Source organism: Phyllobates terribilis, unplaced genomic scaffold (genome assembly GCF_046119375.1).
Source record: "Phyllobates terribilis strain yellow unplaced genomic scaffold, ASM4611937v1 Scaffold_650__1_contigs__length_881393, whole genome shotgun sequence".
In the NCBI taxonomy this organism is placed as follows: Eukaryota; Metazoa; Chordata; class Amphibia; order Anura; family Dendrobatidae; genus Phyllobates; species Phyllobates terribilis.
This window is the reverse complement of record NW_027363410.1, coordinates 57,445-65,000: the sequence shown is the minus strand read 5'-3', so window position 1 is coordinate 65,000 and position 7,556 is coordinate 57,445. Positions and strand designations below refer to the sequence as shown.

The following is a 7,556-nucleotide window of genomic DNA, read 5'->3' as shown; positions in this document are numbered from 1 at the left end:
AGGCTCTGAGCCTTTATATACCTGTGCACAGCAGCAGCCACCTTCAGTCTGCTGCTGGACAGCCAGCAGCAGCAGCAGCAGGAGAGGTATGTAATCAGGAGCCCTCCTGCTAAGGGTAGACAGCTGCTCGTTCCACCCCACCCCCCGCCTTAATTGGTTCTCCTCCCTTCCAACGGTGTTGAGGCGGGTGGGAACAGCAGGGGGTGAAGGTGCTGTGTTTAAAGAGGTGGAGTTATGCAGATCTAAAACGCGTGGATTGCAGCAGCAGCAAGCCGAAAAGTGCAGGCATGTAAGGGATCTAGAGGTTGACAACATGTCTTCTTAACGGGAGTCCAGGAGCTCATCTCCACAAATGGACTTTTCAGGATCCTTGGGTGGCTCCGTAGTTTGAAACCAATTCTGGTTATCGCTTCTCGGCCTTTTGGCTAAGATCAAGTGTAGTATCTGTTCTTATCAGTTTAATATCTGATACGTCCCCTATCTGGGGACCATATATTAAATGGATTTTTAGAACAGGGAGATGGAAAAAGAGATTGCTCTGTCCACTCCACGCATTGACCTGGTATTGCAGTATCTCCAGGACCGGTGCACCCCTTCTTTAATGCAGTTTCTAAAATCAGAAAGAATTGAATTCAATGTTTTTTGTTCATTTTGCTTGTTTGTCGGATTTTGGTATGGACTCTTTGGCTTTGCTTTTCTTCTCCTCATTGGATTTTTCATGTTCAAAGTTGCAGAAGCCAGATTACAAGCTCATTTTGGTTCAACTTCAGCAACTGTGCATTGCATTGCCATGTAATGTGATGCAATGCTATCTTTCTAGCTCTCCCTTTTTACTTCCTTTTGGATAAACAGACATATTAGGCAAGCATTTTGGAGCTTTCACCTAAATAACTACAGGTGGTGAGATAAGCTGCACAATATAATTGACCTTTCAGTATATTGTTGCACACACACCATCTATTTAGCAAATGCCCTTGTTATCAACAGCAGCCTTTTAAACTCACCTGAGCTAACAGGTATGTGCGCTGGTTACTCTGCTGCGCTTAAAATTTCTTTTTTGGTTTGCTACAATGCCTTTTCTGAAACGTTGTCTCCTTCTGCTGGAACACTGACTTCTTTCATTTAATGCCTGCAGACTATAAAAGAGAACCCAACCCAAAAAGTTTGGTTGATTAGTCTGTGGCATTCTGTTAAACTGTTGCTTATGGCGGTCTCTGTGAGCTTCTCAGCGACATTCAGCCAGCCAGGTATCCTGCCTGCAGTAGATGGAATGTGGCAATGGAACGCTGGCTGCGCGTGTCATAATAGGCTCTGAGCCTTTATATACCTGTGCACAGCAGCAGCCACCTTCAGTCTGCTGCTGGACAGCCAGCAGCAGCAGCAGCAGGAGAGGTATGTAATCAGGAGCCCTCCTGCTAAGGGTAGACAGCTGCTCGTTCCACCCCACCCCCCGCCTTAATTGGTTCTCCTCCCTTCCAACGGTGTTGAGGCGGGTGGGAACAGCAGGGGGTGAAGGTGCTGTGTTTAAAGAGGTGGAGTTATGCAGATCTAAAACGCGTGGATTGCAGCAGCAGCAAGCCGAAAAGTGCAGGCATGTAAGGGATCTAGAGGTTGACAACATGTCTTCTTAACGGGAGTCCAGGAGCTCATCTCCACAAATGGACTTTTCAGGATCCTTGGGTGGCTCCGTAGTTTGAAACCAATTCTGGTTATCGCTTCTCGGCCTTTTGGCTCAGACCTAGTGTTTGGACAAGAGGTTCCTTGTGTACTAGCCCTCGGCCTTCCAGCATCGCCACTTCGGTGGCTTAAGCTGGATGCTGCTATAGGGGGAGAGTGAGGAGGAAACGAGAAGGCGATTCCTGAAGCGACCATGGGTGTCAAGCTTCGCTTTGCTGGGACCGGGGATCCCCGGGTCAAGAATGCTTTCCGTATCGAGGTCTCTGAGGAGAAGAAGGACCATTTCTCGTTGTCATACCTGGTCAACGCCATTTTCTATGAAATCCTGAAGATCCAGAAGTCGGAGATCATCTGTTTGCAGGAGTTCAGAAGGGAGCATAGGTACGTCTTGGTGCTTTCTTCTATGGCGGCTTGCCAAAACCTTTTCAAAACTCTTCAAGTCCTTTCAGAGCACCCTCAGCTGGATGGACTTATCTTCACTGTACTCTACTCTAAGGGGGATATCCCGGTGGTAGTATTCATGCACAACCCCTTTATCTCCCGGGATGATATCACTGCATTCCTGAGAAGACACTGCATTTTTGTGCAATTCTCCCATAAAATCTTAAATGGAGAAGGGCTGTGGACTGGGAAGTATAAATACTTTGTGAGGTTTGGGATAGACCCTCATGGTCCTGGAGGTATTCACTATCCTCCCCTGAACTTTACAATTGGAAGAGACTCTGGATATCTGTTTTTTCCCGAGGCGCCATTGTTCTGCAGGAGATGCAACATGTTCGGGCATATCCAGGATTTCTGCAAACAATTGCCAAACTGTAGAAAGTGCAACAAGTACGGTCATCTGGCGAAGGATTGTTCCAACCCGGTGGTATGTGATGCCTGCGGGGAGGAAGGACATGTGATTCGGGATTGTAAGGCTAAAGTCAAGCCTAGGTCCTTCTCCGAAGTGACCAAAGGTAAGCCTACTGTCCCTGCTGTTACCCCACAGGTGACTACTGCAGAGATCAATGAGGAGACGGAGCCCCCTGAGGTTGAAGATCTGGTGGGTGAGGCCCAGACCCTGTTGGACCCTCCAGCCCCTGCTGGGCCAAGTATGGAGATCTCCGAGTTGGATGTGGACCTCCCTCATCAGTCCGAAATATGTGGTGAGGGTGACATGGATGTGTCTCTTGCTCGAACCCCTGCATTGTCCTGGGGTGCTACAGACGAAGAGGTGGCCAGGGATGGTGGCCAAGGAGACTTTACTTCTGGGAGGTCTTTTGATGATGATGATACTCCTGAACTGGCCAATAAAAAACCCAGACGAGAGTACTCACCTGCCAGCGGAGGGTGCGACAGTCCTGCAAGTGACCGCATTTACCCGCAGGATGTCTTCTCCCCTGATGCTCCTTACCTTGGCATCCCTGAGAGCATCAACACCTTTGGGGTGCTTTCCCAGTCTGATGATAATGGATGAGTATGGTGTGATCAACATTGAGTCATGTATTTCTTTTCTTTAATTAATGTCTTGCCAATCTGGTTGGGATGTAGTGTCCCTAAATGTAAGGCAGATCAGATCTAAAATCAGAAGAACAACTGTTCTGGACTACCTGAAACATTTAGGTGCTGATGTTTTTTGCCTTCAGGAGTGTGGGATTCAGGATGCTCCTTGTGACAAAGACTGGCCTTACGGACAGCATATCTGGTCAGGGTCTAATCATAATAAAAATGATGGGGTGGGGATATTAGTTGGGAATAAAGAAATCTCTATTGATAGTTATATTGTGGTGGAGGTGGGCCGATGTTTAATTGCATTTTTGAGTTATAGAGGGTGGCGGGTCAGAATTATTAATTTATATTGCCCTACAGGGAAGGAAGAGCGGCTTGCTCTTCTTGAAAAATTAAGTTTTTTTCTTCCAGGGAAATCTCCCACTATTTTTGTTGGGGACGTTAATTGTGTCACAGAAGGAAAGTGTGACATAACAGGAAAGAAATTGTCCCATTTAATTTGTGATTTTTCCTTTTTAGATGCAGCAGTTGTTGTTCTTGGCATGCCACCACCGCCGACATACCATGCTGACCGTGGTGAGATTCATTCCAGAATTGATTTAATGTTATTTTCTAAAAATATGGTATGTTTGGATTTTTCTCAACAAAAGGTACCTTTTTCGGACCATGAATGTTTGAGAGGCGTGTTTTGTGCGAATGGTGACCAAGTGTATGGCGGTGGGGTATGGAAGTTGAATGCAAGGCTGTTAGAGGATGATGAGGTGATGAATGAGTTTAATGTAAAGTATGAAAGATGGAGAATGCGTAAGAAGGATTTTGTGTGTGTTCTTGACTGGTGGGACTGGGTGAAAGTGCAATTTAAAACTTTCTTCAAAAAGTGGGGCTATAGAAAAGCTGCCAGATATAGGAATAGGTTTAATGACCTTAATAGACGGATTGACTGGTTGAGAAAGTGTGTTGCAAGTGGTTTGGAGATGTCTGATCAACTTACTGAGGCTAAGAATGAATTGAAGTATGTGTTGGATGAGAAAGGAAAGGAAATTATATATCGTACTAAAATTGAGCACCTGGAGAAAAATGAGAAGTGTACGAGGTTCTTTTTTAAAAAAATGAATGGTAGGAAGACTGATATGAATGAAGTTGTGAATGAAAGTGGAACCAACTGTATGGGTGAGGATGTGCTGAACGAAGTGAATAGGTTTTATAGCAAGTTGTATGATGAGAAATGGATTGACTCTGGGCTTGTGTCATATGTTCTGAATGGTGTGGAGAAAAAACTTGATTCTGAGGAGCGTGATCTGTTGTGTGAGGATGTAGTTCTGGATGAAGTGAAGAATGTGGTGTGGAGTGCTAAAAAGAGTAAGACTCCTGGAAAAGATGGTATACCTGTAGAGTTGTATGTGAAAGCATGGGAAGTTTTGGGAACAGATTTGACTGAGGTATGTAAGTATATGTGGGTGAATGGTAGGTTGTGTGAATCAATGAAAGAAGGAGTGGTTGTGCTTGTGTATAAAAAGGGTGAGAGGAAACGTTTGGAAAACTGGAGACCAATAACACTGCTGAATTCGGATTATAAGGTCTACAGTAAGTTACTGGCAAATCGTATGCGTGAAGTGATTGGTAGTGTTGTGGAGGAGGACCAAGTATGTGCAGTGCCTGGAAGAAGTATGAGTGATAACTTGTTATTGTTGAGAGATATGATTGGGGATTGCAAGGATAGAAAGCAGAAATGTATGACTTTAGCTATTGATTTTGAGAAGGCGTTTGACAGGGTTTCGCATGTGTTTTTGTTTAAAGTACTGGAAAGAATGGGGTTTCCTAGAGAATTTGTGAATTGTGTAAAATCATTGTATGATTGTGTGTCAAGTGAGTTCTTGGTTAATGGGTGGCTGTGTGACAAAGTGAAGATTAGGTCAGGAGTAAGGCAGGGGTGTCCTATGTCCCCCGTCTTATTTGTATGTGTAATAGAACCATTGTTATGTTTGATTAGACGGGATAAAATGATGAGAGGTTTGTTGGTGCCTGGTAGTGGTGGTAAGCATGTGAAAGTGTTAGGTTATATGGATGATGTTGTGGTTGTGAGTGAAAGTATGGCTTCTTTGAGTAGAATTAAATTGCTTTTGGATTTTTTTGTTGGTGCGTCTGGTTTTAGGGTAAATTGGAATAAATGTAGTTTTAAATGTTTTGGAGATAGTAGTATTCGTATGGATGGTGTAAAGTGTGAAGTGGGTGCAATCAAGATTTTGGGCGTATTATTTAATGATGACTTAAAAGGGAATGAAAGTTGGGAAGAGTGTGGTATGCGGGTTGAACGTAAATTGAATTTTTGGCGAATGAGAGAATTGACTCTGCGTGGTAAGGTATTAATTATCAAAGCAGTGATTCTCCCTATCCTGCTTTATGTGGCGACTGTTTTTCCTTCTCCTTACAGGAAAATTAAGAGAATAGAGAAGTTGGTATTCACATTCCTGTGGTGTAGTAAGATGGAGAAGTTGAAGCGGGAGAGCCTTTTTAAGGCTTGTCAGCATGGTGGGCTGGCCTTTCCCAATATTGAAGTTTTTTTAGGTCTTAATTATATTAAGACTGTGGTTATTTTGCTGGGTAAAGGCAATAAAGGTGCTTTTATGGCTAATTATTCTGCTGGATGGATGTTGTATGGGTTATGCTGGAGGAAGAGAGATGCGAGTGTGCCTGTGGCCTTTAAGTGTCCTGTTTGGTATGAGGTGATTGAGAAATTTGTGAGAAAGCATGATTTGTTGAGTGTGGGAATGAATGATTTTAGAATGACCAAGAATGTGGTGAAAAGAATGAGTGCAAATGAGGTAGAGTGTAATATTGTTGGGCTGAGAGGGAATGAGGTTTCAGATGCATGGAAGAAGTTAGATACGTTTGGGATGTCAAACAAACAGAAGGATGTGGTGTGGATGACTTTACATAATATTTTACCTGTGAGAGAAGTGCAGAAGAAAAGAGAGTTGATAAGAACAGATGTGTGTCCGAGAGTGGGATGTGGTGGTTGTGAGACTGTGAGGCATGTTATGTGGGATTGTGAGTACGCGTACAGTGTGTGGAAGTGTGTAGGTGGATTGTGTAAGGGTTTAGCAGGCGTGAATTTTGTGGATTGGCGTGTGGCGATGTTTGGAATTGGTGCGTGTAGTCGGTCTAAAGATAGAATTTTATGGTTGATAATGGCTTGTGTGATGGAGAGTTTGTGGGATGCAAGGAACCTTGGACTTTTCAAGAGGAAATCTTTATCAGTGAATGAATGTGTTAGACTTATTCTTTCAAGACTATACCTGATATATAAGTTGGACAGCAGAGGCGGTGGTGGCACAGATGCCGAAGGGATTTGGAAATTTAAAAAGTGGCATTACCTTATCAAATACCAGTGATTTTTTTCTTTGTGATTCCTTGAAGTTTCTGCATTTGTGTTACGTAAAGGATGTTCCCTTGTGATTATATTTCGTCTTATACTACTGCTAAATAAATAGAACCATGATGATGAGAAGTTTTAAGTAGCAAATTTTGGAGAAATTCAAACTGTTTGCTAAAAAACTAAACTGAATGGTTTAAAAAAAAAAAAAAAAAAAATCTGTTCTTATCAGTTTAATATCTGATACGTCCCCTATCTGGGGACCATATATTAAATGGATTTTTAGAACAGGGAGATGGAAAAAGAGCTTGCTCTGTCCACTCCACGCATTGACCTGGTATTGCAGTATCTCCAGGACCGGTGCACCCCTTCTTTAATGCAGTTTCTAAAATCAGAAAGAATTGAATTCAATGTTTTTTGTTCATTTTGCTTGTTTGTCGGATTTTGGGATGGACTCTTTGGCTTTGCTTTTCTTCTCCTCATTGGATTTTTCATGTTCAAAGTTGCAGAAGCCAGATTACAAGCTCATTTTGGTTCAACTTCAGCAACTGTGCATTGCATTGCCATGTAATGTGATGCAATGCTATCTTTCTAGCTCTCCCTTTTTACTTCCTTTTGGATAAACAGACATATTAGGCAAGCATTTTGGAGCTTTCACCTAAATAACTACAGGTGGTGAGATAAGCTGCACAATATAATTGACCTTTCAGTATATTGTTGCACACACACCATCTATTTAGCAAATGCCCTTGTTATCAACAGCAGCCTTTTAAACTCACCTGAGCTAACAGGTATGTGCGCTGGTTACTCTGCTGCGCTTAAAATTTCTTTTTTGGTTTGCTACAATGCCTTTTCTGAAACGTTGTCTCCTTCTTCTGGAACACTGACTTCTTTCATTTAATGCCTGCAGACTATAAAAGAGAACCCAACCCAAAAAGTTTGGTTGATTAGTCTGTGGCATTCTGTTAAACTGTTGCTTATGGCGGTCTCTGTGAGCTTCTCAGCGACATTCAGCCAG

The 7,556-nt window shown here is 43.0% G+C and overlaps 1 non-coding gene and 1 pseudogene across 1 annotated transcript; both read left to right on the top strand.

The window, feature by feature from the left end:
- The first annotated feature begins 405 nt into the window (after positions 1–405).
- On the top strand, positions 406–596 carry LOC141235276 (U2 spliceosomal RNA). The gene has a single exon (XR_012301126.1). It is a non-coding gene; the product is annotated as a U2 spliceosomal RNA (small nuclear RNA).
- A 6,133-nt stretch (positions 597–6,729) lies between these two features.
- On the top strand, positions 6,730–6,909 carry LOC141235329 (U2 spliceosomal RNA; annotated as a pseudogene).
- The last annotated feature ends 647 nt before the right edge of the window (positions 6,910–7,556 follow it).